Here is a 12,398-nt window from a genome sequence, read left to right on the forward strand (position 1 = left end):
TTTTAAGCAGTTATTATGTCTGCAATTGTCTTTCCTACAAAAATACACTCAAACTTTTAGGATGCCTTCAAAGCTCAAATTTACCGACATTGACGTAATAAAAAAGAAAAGAATGTATTAGAACTCGGCTCCATGCATTAGAACCAGCAAGTTTTCTCTTCTAAAATAAACCTAATTGGGAAGGCAACAGGATTTGGGAGTTTTTAAAAGTGTTTTTTGTAAAAATCTTTATATATATTTAACTATTTATTTAATGAAGAAGTAGCAGGGGCAAAACCAACTGTTCTGGAAAGTTGTCCAGTTCCACAAAGCTTCACTGTGTACTTTAATATCTGTGGCTCACATGGCATAGTTGAGCCCTCTTTAGGTACTGGGAGACTGCTCTAAAGTCTTCCTAGAGCTGAACTACCCCAACTCTCTCAGCCTGGCCTCATATGGAAGGTGCTCCAGGCCTCTGATAGTCTTCATGGCCTTCCACTGGACTTGTTCCAACAGATCCACATCTTTTTTATGCTGGGGACCCCAAAGCTGGACACAGCACTCCAGGTGGGGTCTCACCAGAGCAGAGCAGAGGGGCGGAATCCCCTGCCTCAACATGCATCACACTTCTTTTGATGCAGTCCAGAATGCAATAGGCTTTCATATTCAAATTTTCATCCAACAATTCCCCCTAGACCCTCTCCACAAGGCTGTTTTCAATCCACTCATTGTCCAGCCTGTATCCATGTTTGGGATTGCCCCAACCCAGGTGCAGGACCTTGCACTTGGCCTTGATGAACTTCATGAGGTTTGCACACTCCCACCTCTCAGGCCTGTCCAGGTCCCTCTGGATGGCATCACTTCCCTCCAGCCTGTCGACCTCACCACACAGCTTGGTGTCATCAACAAACTTGCTGAGTTGGTGTTGCTTCAACTACTCAAGTACAAGCAGCAGTCCTAAACCTAAAATAATGTCAGTGAACAAACAACCCACTGTCTTCTCAGAACACATCCCCCCCATTCCCTTGTTAATGTCATCAGGTTATCTGAGTTGAGCTGGAACTAACAGCTTTATATCCCAAACTCTTCTGTCAGAGGGCCAAGGGAAGTGAACAGATAACAAAAAGGCAAATGACAAATGAGTGCTTGGCACTCATCCAGAAGATGGATGTAGAGAGGCAGGAGCTCAGTAAATCCACACACACCAATATTCTGGATGAGGGAGGTCCTCAGGTGCCTTCAATTCCCTCCTGCCACCCCAAGGGTATCACCATATGCACGCTCTCGATCCCTCTACACATTGTGACAGTGCTTCTGCCTGTGCTTTAATTCATTCCTGCACCCTTTCATTCACTTGTTGGATCCCCTGAGCTGACGGACAACAGGACCATCACTGCTCCCTTAATTCCCAGGCAGCAACTCAGGACAAAGTAGCACATGCATGTGTCTCCTGAGAATAAAGAACCAGGATACAATGTGCACAAGGGGAGTCAGAGGTAATGAGCATGTAATCAGTGCTGAAGGGCACTCTGCACACTCCATGACTGTTTTTAATGCCTGTCTTTTACAGCTTTTGTAAATTAGCACACTTAGCAGGCTGGTGGGAATCTGAGTCATGTACAACAAAAAACCAATGTATTCAAATGTTTAAAACAAGCAAGTATAAATTCCAGGTTTTAGGAGGTATTACAATTGTAATTTATTTTGTTTTGCTAATAAAAATATGTCCATATATACTACGTAAAAAATCTAATGTTTTATTCAGTAAATAAAATTATTCAATGAACTAGTATTCATATTACTTTACATTTGGTTTTAAGACCCAAATCAGCTAATCTCTGTAGATACTGCAAAATCTGATGATTAACACTGACTTTATTAACACATACAAAAAAGGAAACATTTCATAAAAGCTAAAAAACCCCAGAAGCATTCAAAATAATTAAAACAGTAGTTTGTTTTGTTAATGACAAAGTAGCTCTAATTCTTATTAAATTTCCCCTTTATGACAAAAGACCAAGTTTTTTATTCAAAAACAAGTCATTAGAACTGTGAGGACAGAAAGAAACGTACCCTCAACTGAAATTCTACTCAAATTTGTACTTTGTTATTTTAAATATTTAGATGTAATATGTCTCCAATACCTTTCAATCTGGTGCAACTGTGGGCTTCCCCTGAAAGAAGAGCTCTCACTTGCCTTATTCCCCCTCACCTCTCTCTTCCTTAGCTTCCTCTCCACCAGACCTGGTAACAGTGCAACCAAAGACAGTCCTGCTAACTGATCTGACAGAAGATTTAGTGAGTCTTCTGCCAACCTCCAAAAAAGAAAAACCATTTTCATCAGACTAACTTACTGGACTTGCCCCAGCAACAGAGGAAGTATATGAACTGGCACAGAACTGTAATAGAAATCCCCTTCTTCCTATGGGAATGGCAGTTGTACTAGACAGCATCATATCCAGCCATATGCTCAGGGCATAGTTTTAAGCTAAAACTGATCTAATTTCATCTTGCTCCGCAAAAAGAAAGAGGGTCCTGACTTCTATTTGTGCCAGAATAGCACTGGTGTAGGCACATGATCTGCAAGGTCTGGACACTCAACAGAGCCTTAAACAACAAAAACCTGATCCCTTTCCAACTGGTCCATGTCTATTATCCACCTAATCATGTGGCTAATAAATGCCAGAAGTAGCATAATAGAGGGCAGCAACCCTTGGTGAGTGGCCAGGAGGAGGACAGAGACAGAAGCACAGACTGAAGGTATTTCTATGAAATGTTGAGGACAAAGGCAATTCCTCCAAGGGCCCAGAGCAAGGTAAGGAAGGAGAGCAGCTCCACCTCATGAGGCCAACAGGCACCAACCAGCACCCTCCATAATCCTTGCACAATCCCTTGTGATGGATGAATGGTCAGGCATATGAGAAACTTTCTTGTGTTTGAGTAAGTTCTAGAGTTTTCACATCCTTCTACTCCCCAGTATTGTGCATTTTCCTCTGACAGTTTAATGAAGGACAGAGTGATCCTGCTGAAGCAGCACTACTTTTGCAATAAATAAATAGGAGTTCTCTTCCAAGTCCATTACTATTTTAAAAAATAAATAAACCAAATCATTTCACTTAAGCAGTTTGGGTTTTTTTTTTCTTTCTTCCCATCTTCATCTCATTGCACACTGAAAGGATCTGGAAATCTACTGCCAAACAAACATGCAATAACTCTACATGCAACATTTGTCCCTTCACCCCTCTCCTCATCAGCTATAAACATAGATTAGTTCATTTTTTCAATTACCTACAGATTTGCTTTTAAAATATCTTGAAACACTCGAGTTCTTTTTCAAACATCTCTGAAAATGTCAACTGGCTCAAAAAATACAGACAAATTTCCATATTATACCATATTTGCCAGAATAAAATACAACACAGAAAGCAAAATGGACCAGCACTCAGCTCTGCAATGACGACAAAATGCAAGCAAGCAAAAAAATCTGTATTCCAAAAAACAAGTTTTAAAAGTCCCAATATGCTGTAAGGATAAAACATTTAATTTACATGAGCAAAATACGGAACAGAAATAGCTGCAAGTCTATGAAGACAACTTATTAACTCTTTACAGAAGAACCCCAAGCACAAAACCAGGTATCCTCAGAAGAATGCAGAAACCAACACCTAGTAGTAATTCCAAAGAAGCTGCTTCCAACTACTCTGAACTGTTTCAATTCATTTTCACAACTGTTTCTCTGAGGTCAGGAGCAGAGCCCATGACAAAGTCCACGATCTGTTTCACTAGTCAAAAAGGAGTATTTGGTTTGGGAAGCTTCAGGAATGTTTAAGGGGGCATATTTTGGAGGTTTTTGCAGGTTTCTACCAGGAAAATTACAGATTATTTGGTCTAGATTACAGGAGAAGAAAGTGATGTGTAACGTGTAACTACTTATAGGTTACAAAGAAGCTCAATATGCATTACTACACACTAAGTTTGAAAAGCAGCCAGTGTTCCCAGCCGGAACCATATAAATGAGAAAGATTCCACATGTTCATCCAAATCAATCTGTACAGAATGTAATCATAACTCCAGAGTAGGAAGCTTGCCTTATCCCACCACTAACTGCATTCAAAATTTCCTCTTGCACAGTTTCTCCAGTTCTCTTCCACAGTTTCACTATGTGAAGACTTTTGGAATCAGGAATGCCCACATGAGAAGCAGACTTTCGTACTGCTCGAGAAGTGTGGAAAGATATTCAAGAATACATTCAAGAATTGCATGAATAAAGGACTCTTACAGCTTATCTACACAAAGAAATTACTTAGTATTAACTGAGAGTATGAATATATAGTACAAATTCAAACACTCAGTGACTACTTCCACATGCAATGAGCTGAACACTCCAGTATAATGAGCATTATAATTCAGTATAATTTATATTGAACAAGAATATTCAGTAACACCCAAAACTGGAGTCAGTGTGGAGCAACGTGTGCTTTGTACATTCTGCCTTTTTCCCCAGCAAGTTCCCTTGGAAGAAGCATTTTCAGTATCAGTAAAATACAAACTTAAACAAAACAAACAAATCACCAAAACCACCTCACTGTACAGTTTAACTTAACAGAGATTTCCAGGTGAGAACACATTCCTATTTCACCATTTGCAGACAGATCATTTACAGAGATGTTCTTGCTACTGACACAAGTCCTGCCAAGACCTGAACATGTCAGGGAACACTGAAGATGTTACCCCTTTTCACTGCCTGGCCCATTTTCTGCAAAAGATGGCCCTTGCTGCAGTACAATAAGCAATCTGTCCATGCCTTGTGCCTCCCCAGTTCACAGTCCCCTGAATTTGGTTTTTCTGAACGTAAGTTTGTGCTGTGTACCACGTGTGAACCACCCTGGCTGCTCAACAAGTATCCACGTTGTTCTGCTGCTCTCTGTCCAGCAGACTGAGGAGAGGAGCAGAACAGAGAACTAGACATAGTAAAGTCAGCAATCACCAAACACAACTTAGAAGGGTTTATTTGCCAGAACTTTCAGGAAGATTAATTTGAAAAAGCTTTTGAAATGTATTAGTTAAACCATAACTAAAGTTTAAAAGTGACTGTAAAATGCTCTTGTTTAATTTACTTAAGAAGTAAATTTAACTTAATTTACATTAGAATTCACAAACAAGAGTCACTTCCAAATAACAGAACCCATTACAGATTTGAATGTGATTTAATTGATAAACTCTTGAAGTTAGCTCAAATTAAAAATAAAGAATGTTCATGTAGTAATTGAGAATATTTTTCCTGAATGTTCCTATGTATGCAAGCTGAGAGACTGTGATTCATTTTTTCTGAGACAGAAAATGCAGTGAAGACAGAGGGCTGTGTTTAGAACTGGGCAGGAAGGTAGCTATGAAGAAGTGTGAAGTGAAAGCATTTCAAGTAAGTATTTTTGTAAGACACTTCCAAAAATGACAAAAATTACTCTGTAGCCTAGCTCATTTTTCAGCTGAATTACTTAACCAGACGGTAAGTCAAGATTTGTGACCTTCTTTGCCAAGTAAGGTCATGTATCTGGGTTTGAGGTTTTTTTTCAATAAAGTTTAAAAGTAAAAAATACTCTGAAAAGACAAGCAAAACTTTTTTGGAATACTAAAGGTGAATGCATTTTCTAAAGAATAATTGCTTAGTCAATGAAACACACAAAAGAGATGTAATCTAACAACACTCAGACTTCTAAGAAAATACATATATGATACCACCCCTGTATTATTGACCATTCTGATGCGTAGTGCAGGCCAAATTCTACCTTGCCAAGTCACCTCTTAAACATACCAGAAAAATAAGAAAAAAAAAAAAAAACAAACCAACAAACAAAAAAAACCCAGAAAATTACATATATATGCACATTTTAAATAAGAAATAGCCAGAACATAACAAAATTCTTACTCTGGTGAGAGCCATGACATTTGTTTTTAATAAGCCTTAAGTTCTGTAGCTAATGCTAGATCCTGCTTCACTGTTCAGCATCTGCATTCTCTCACAGCAAAGCCTGCTGCAGATCAGATGGAGGCTTTAACTTACAAATTGAACTGACATTTACAAGTCAGAAGTGACACACAGAAACTCTGCAATTGAATCACTCAGTCTGGGTACACTCCCAGCTGGCTTCTGTAATAGGATACATCAGATTGCAATTTACCATGGACAAAAAGATTTTTCTCACAGTTGCTACATCCAGAACTTTGTTAAAACATTGGAAAGATTTTACAAGGCTTTAGGACCTGATAGATCGTATAGAAAATTAAGCAAATTGTTAGTGTTTTGGACATGTTCACTTTTAAAGCCCAAAATGGGAAGTGCTATAGAACAAAAAAAAACCTGTTACAAAGATGTCAGCTATGTTACATTATTAAGGTCTATAATCTTGCACACAACTGTAAAAACCTTGAGCATGTGAATAATCCCTCTTTATATGGTGAGCAAATCAGGAAACTGCTCTCATAGGTATTTAAAGCATTGGGGTTTCAGGACCTGTTTCTGAGAGGCAGACTTCTTCCAACACATCAGAGTGTTTGGGTTACAAAGCTCACATGTGACCAACGATCTTGTAATCAATGCTGCAATCCAACACCAAAAAGTCTAATTCTCATGAGTAATAAAGGCTGCTTTACATGGCGGGTGTTAAGTATTTCCCTAAAGGCCTAACTAAGCATCCAAGGAAGCCTCATCCCACCAAGGGCAGCAAGCAAGTGTAGTAGGTATTTATTAATCTGTACTAATTTACAGCCATTTAAGGGCACAGCAGTACAAGCCTCACCAAACTGTAGCAACCAGCATGCAAATCTTTCAAAACAGCATAAAGCAGCTAAGAGTAAACTAGAAACAGACAGCAAAATTTTAAAATACTTTTTAAATTTTTTTATTTCCAAAGTAATTAAATCCTCAATGAGAAATGGCCAGGCTAAAACTGTCAGATTATACAGTTGTGTTTATACAACACCAGTCTCTTTCTCCAGCTACATTTCAAATGGGAAAAGCATACAAATTTTTTTTTTTAAATCAAAACCAGCCAAAGTATTTTCCCCATAAGCTTTCCAGGAAAGTCAACCTCTGGACTAAAACCAAACATAAAACTCTCATTGGGAAAGGAGAATATTTCATTAAATTGTGAATACGCAAAGAAAACATTCAGACATAAAACGATGGAGAAAATTCTTACGTAACTTTCCATTTAGCAGCTACTACAGACTATCACCTATTATAATGAGAACATAACATAATAATTCATTTCAAAAAACTCAACTGAATTCAAGGCACAGGCATTACATTGTGTGCTCTCTACTTCTGTTTGAGTTTTTTACATTTATCTTCAGCATCAGGAACAAATGATCAAAAAGCATGAGAATATGTTCTACTCCACAGAGCTACTTTTGTCCACATAACTATGCATGTTTTGTTCCAAAAAGCAGTAGATAATTTCATAGAATCACAGGATTTTGATAAGTTTGATGGTTTTAATTTTTCCACTATTAAAGACTTTTAGCTTATTTATAACATAACTACTTGGAAAAGCCGTGATATTTATTTTGAAATATGTATCACCTTCCTCTAAACAGAAGAAATAATAAAAATACCTGCAACAACAAAGGTTTTGTAAGAAGAAAAAGTGTGAAGTGTCTTGTAAAATTATTTATGTAAAAACTATAGGGTAAAATTTGAAATAATCCAGAAACTTTTGCAGAAGATTAACAAACCCAAGGTCAATTTTACCAATTCTTACATCTTTTGAAATTATTGTAATGCACCTATCTGTGGATATTGGATCACTAATAAGATTTAAGTGAAACACTTGTTCCACCTAATGTTCTAAATAATGCACCACCTTAACCAACATCAAAAAAATAACAGTTTTGAAGTTAATTTTGCATTTCAAGATCTACCTTAAAACCTGCTCACAATGTACACAAAAATGTGGAAGTGAGAATACAGGAGATATCAGACCTGTGCACACTTTACTCTCACGAATACCTCTTTGCGCTAAAATAGGGCACCTACAGTAACAGATGTTTGGTTGCTTTGAGCTGGAATCCTGAAAAGCACAAACAGCCAAAGTTCTAAAGTCACCTTCAAAAACTGAAGAAAATAATTGCGTTGCAGTTCTCATGCCAGCAAAGCAAGCATCATAAAACACATACACATTCACAAACACAGAAAATAATACTTGGAAAAGTCATCAGCTTATATGCAGCATATGTTCAGGTTTCTGTCCTGAATCCCAGTTGCCTTTCATGGATGGCAATCCAGTACTTCATCCAAACACAGCAAGCTGTAGAGCACAGTGAGGCTGCTGCTTCATAGGCAGCAAAACCACCAAAGGAGACAAAATGGGCATCAGAACCATTTCCAGATAAACTGTTCCTGTTAGCAATTAAAGGTCTTCTGGGACTGTACAGTTTGATCGGCTTACTGTTCTACTGACTTTCAGGAAAGATGTTGTAAATTTCCATTTTCTTTTTCTACTGCCCACACAGTATGGATGGAAATCAGCAGACTTGGAGCCTATTTCCAGTTCTGCTATTAAATAACATTCATGTTATGAATATTATGTTAATCCTCATTTTACTAAGACATAAAAAGAAAAAACCCCAACTAACCAAAAAACCAAGGAAGAAACCACTGATTTTACCTGAGCAGCTACTCCAAATTTGGTGTTTTGGAGGTGGTTTCACTTAGAGACACTAACTGGCAAACTCCAGCTAGTTTAAGAATTTTCCTAGCTAGTCTGTGCATTTTCTGGAAAAGCTCAACCAACTACCCATGGATGCCTGTGGGTAGCAATGTGATGTTATTCCTGGAAAGTGTATTTGTAGTGCCCACATTTCAGAAGTGGCATCTTCAGGTAATTCAGTACTCAAATTCTGCCTTCTGTGACAGCCTTGCAATAATTTTGATTTGCACAGGGATTGCTGTAACTGAAGTATTTTACAGAGCAATCTAATTTTTAGAATTCCATCAAGTAAAAGAGTGTATTGATATCATCTGCAAAATAAACAGGATACTAAAGTACTGATCTCCATGTAAGTGGATACTCTTGTGTTTGGGTATTTTGATCAGAAAGGCTCAGCCCAACTTTACAGGCATGACTTAAAATACAATGTACAGTTCCATTGTCCATTTTGAGAACTTACACAGCTTCCATTCACTGGGCATCACACAATGTGTAATTTTTGGAGTGAGCTTCAGAATATCCCTGTTAGAGCATGGTGCTAACAGCACCAAGGTTGTGGGCTCAATCCCCATACGGGCCATTCACTTAACAACTGGACTTGATGATCATTGGGTCCCTTCCAACTCAGAATATTCTGTGAATCTGTAATTTTTTTATTCCATATTATACCTATAAAGCCCAGGTAGAGAAACCTTCACAATTTGTCTTTGATGACACAGGAGGTGACTATCAGATTCATACGCATAGGGCTTGCAACTTGTCTTCTAATTCCATACTGAAAAAGCCTTTCCACTTTTTCAAAGATTAGGAATTAAGCAATATTTGCTAAAATATATTTAAATTTTGAGGAAATGTTTTGTAAAATCCATCAACACATGTAAATACACTACTTTATACTAGGAAGACTTCAGAATGCATCTGTTATAATCATGTGAAAAGGACTGAAATACCAAAAAGTCTGTTTAAAGGAACAATAATATTTATGACTACATGCTTCTCTTCTGTACAGAAAAAAAAAGCTGAGAAGCCATTCAAGATCAGTGAATTTAAGTGAGTGTCTTCCTCCACAAAGAATGTCTGATGTCCTAGGGGTAAAATTTCGGAGAAGTGACTTTCTGCAGAACTGGCTCCTGCTTTTGCATAGCACATCTCAAATCACTCCTACTCCAGCATCTTCATTCCTTTATACCATACCAAAAGCAATGAGTGTCCTTGAATTTCACTCCTGCTTGTTACAAGCAAAATTATCCACCTCACAATTTAACATGGGGAATTTTCTCTTACCTATTATAATTCCTGCAAGCCAGATTGCTTTATCTAGTAATTACCAAGGTACAGTCTTTATTTTAAGCTCTGGTAAGAAAGAAATTTTTATCACCATGTCCACAGCTGCTAGTCAGGAATTATTATTTTCACAGCTTTCAGACCTTGCCACATCATTTGAATGCACTATACAATGGCACATTTCAGAATGATGAGCTTCTTCAGCCAGTACATCCACTAGAAAGAATAGTGATTGATTCAGTCCTCTCAGCCTAAATGCACTCTCCCTTTTTATGTTTTTTCATAACCATTACTGCATATGGATACCTCTTGGAATCATATAATGTATGCATGTCAGTGCAAATCTATCATGCTCCAAGCTCAAAATAAAAGATATCAATTAAAGATTACTTGGAAAAACGATAAATGCAAAAGCAACAGAGTGAGAGAGAAATATAGTGACAGAAACTACAATCACAAACTTCTAACCTTTCTATAACGTTTAGATTAGGCTGCAGCTCCGCAAAAACTTCAGAATGTTTAGTTTTCCCCTTCGTGTAACAAGTAACTGAATCTCACATACAAAATTAGGTACTAAACCATGTTTTCTCCAAAATAATAATACTGCTATCAAAAGTGTTACTTTAGGTAAGCGTTCTAAAATTTGTTTCCACTTACAAGTATTGTGACAACATTTAAGTAAGACTTTGACAATCCATTTCCATTCATTCATACTTTAGTATCAAATTTCTGTATAATAAATGAAGCATTTTCCCTTTACATACTTTAGTAATTTAAAATATGTCTTTTTAGGTTCTTATACTGAAATTTATCTAAATGCCTCCTTAAATATGCATTAACACAGAACAAGAACAAACCAAGACCTGACTTACAAAACAGTAAATCTTCTGTTCTGTGTTAAACCCCTGCAGCTCTCTACAGGCTTCCTGCAACTTTCCTTGGTGTCCTAGGCCATGGTGGAGCCCACCTCACACTAAGAGGAAGCCAGATGCAGAAACCAGTGAAGCCTCTGAAGTCCAGCCACCAGAAAGGAAAATATGAGCTTCCTGTATTTAAACTGCCTCTCTTTCAGAATGTCATTGCTGGAATTCTTGAAACACTTTAAAAGGCTCTCTCATCTCAACTTTGCAAGTTTATTTATGTGTGTACATATAAAATAGTTTCCCTAAAGCCTTTAGTTCTGGCTAATCAGAATTTTCACTAAAAAGTCACCAGGACTGAAAGCTTATAGCTTTTAGCCACCCAAAACAGCGTGGCAGTTTCTTGTCTTTACTAAAAGCATATTTCCAATTCTGCAAGTCCTAAAGAGAGGAATCAATTAAACTGTGCATTATCCAATTTACATACAAATCCTGTATAAAAAACTTCAACTTGAGCTGGCAAAGTAAAAAAAAATGACAGAAGCTATTGAACAAATTCAGGCTCCAGTTACAGCCAGGTAAATCTGCAGTGACAGCTCTGAGCAAATAAAGTTACCATGGTGTAAAGTCTGAAGTAGCTAGGAACAGAACTTGATCACCTGGCATTTACTTACTTCACTAAACCTAAAGCCCTGCAAGGGTCAAACAATGAATAACTACATAGTTTGTGAGAAGAAATGCCTAGAAACCCAAGATACAAAGGTGAAATGAGGATAAATGCTTTGCTTCCATACTGAACTTTATGAGTTTTGTTACTCTAAGCCAAGCCATGGATATTGCTTTAATAGTCTATGAATATTTTCAATGTAAAATTACATTTGTTTAAAAATAAGGTATGATTCATACAGAATCTGCATGGAATTTTAAGGTAGATTGAATGTTAAAGCCAGATGTATAAACCTTTAAACAACTTCAGTTGGGATTTCTTTTTCCATATAATAAATGCAATTGTTTCAACTATGGACTAGCAACACTTGGATACTTTAATATTTGTTTCTGCATCTAGTTAATGTATTTCACAGTAAACACCAATAGCCTGAACCGGGAAAGCGTGGAGCTTAATCAGAGCAGTAGTCTCTTCAAGGCTAAGAAGCTTTTGTAGACTTGCACTTGCACCTTACATATAGCAAAGCACCCCTAAAGAAAAGGTTAGTGAAAAACAACTTAAAACAACTGTGAAAATTACAAAGAGTACAGGCTTAAATGAATGTTATTTAAAATAAAAATGAAACCTCAATTAGGCTTCAGAATATTACTTGTAAAAATGAGAAATGAAACCCTCACTAAATGCCATTATCCCATTATGTTAGCCCCGGAGCATACTTGCATTCCGAAGCTTCCAGTCGAGAGGAACCCCACGCAAATCCCAAAGCAAACTTCAGTTAAACTTTAAAAGTTCACCTCTTTTGCATAAGATAACGCAATTAACACACATGCCTCGAGCCAGCAATCACCTCCTCTTCACCTGAAAGGCGGGGGTGGAGCAGCTTCGGGAGAAGGCGGGAAG

General features: G+C 37.4%; 1 protein-coding gene across 1 annotated transcript in view; it reads right to left on the reverse strand.

Annotated features, from left to right (window-relative positions):
* The window catches only part of RNF144B (ring finger protein 144B), a 90,767-nt gene that overhangs the window by 78,078 nt on the left and 291 nt on the right, over nt 1-12,398 (reverse strand). The gene's annotated exons all lie outside the window — the stretch shown is intronic.

The sequence above is a fragment of the Motacilla alba genome, chromosome 2, assembly GCF_015832195.1.
Source record: "Motacilla alba alba isolate MOTALB_02 chromosome 2, Motacilla_alba_V1.0_pri, whole genome shotgun sequence".
NCBI classification, from domain to species: domain Eukaryota; kingdom Metazoa; phylum Chordata; class Aves; order Passeriformes; family Motacillidae; genus Motacilla; species Motacilla alba.